Below are 521 nucleotides of genomic sequence, written 5' to 3'. Positions count from 1 at the left end.
GTTTTCTTAAGCACACAAATTCGTCAACTCTGCGGAGATCTGCAGCTTGGTTGAGAAATGCCCTAGTGGCTATGAATCTAGACCGCCGTCGGCATCGGAGCTAAAGCGGAGAAGAGTAAGCATGGTGCGGCAGAGCTGTTGCGTTGTTCCAATACTCGCAATCTAGACCCACATGATAGCTCTTGGTGCTACAGTAGCACCGCTACTCTCTTTCGCCTGGAATCAGTTTGAGGCAGACGATAATGGTTCTCCCTTCCTGTTCAGGTTCTTGATACACCGATGCACAGAGAGTGCTTGAAGACAGAGGCCTCACCAATGTATCATATCCGGGAAGAAAGGCTTCGATAGCAGAGTACCAACAATTAAAGGAATCACCCGGGGTGATTCACCCCAGATTATTCATTCCGAGTAGTGGGACACCTACACCTTTTTCTCTTCCCATGCGCATACACAGTTTACGATACATTGACTCAGTGTCACTGAGTAAATTGCATTCGCGTATTTCTCTAACAACGAGATGA

Source organism: Perkinsus marinus (genome assembly GCF_000006405.1).
Source record: "Perkinsus marinus ATCC 50983 genomic scaffold scf_1104296935528, whole genome shotgun sequence".
In the NCBI taxonomy this organism is placed as follows: Eukaryota; Perkinsozoa; order Perkinsida; family Perkinsidae; genus Perkinsus; species Perkinsus marinus.
This window is presented reverse-complemented; position numbering follows the sequence as displayed.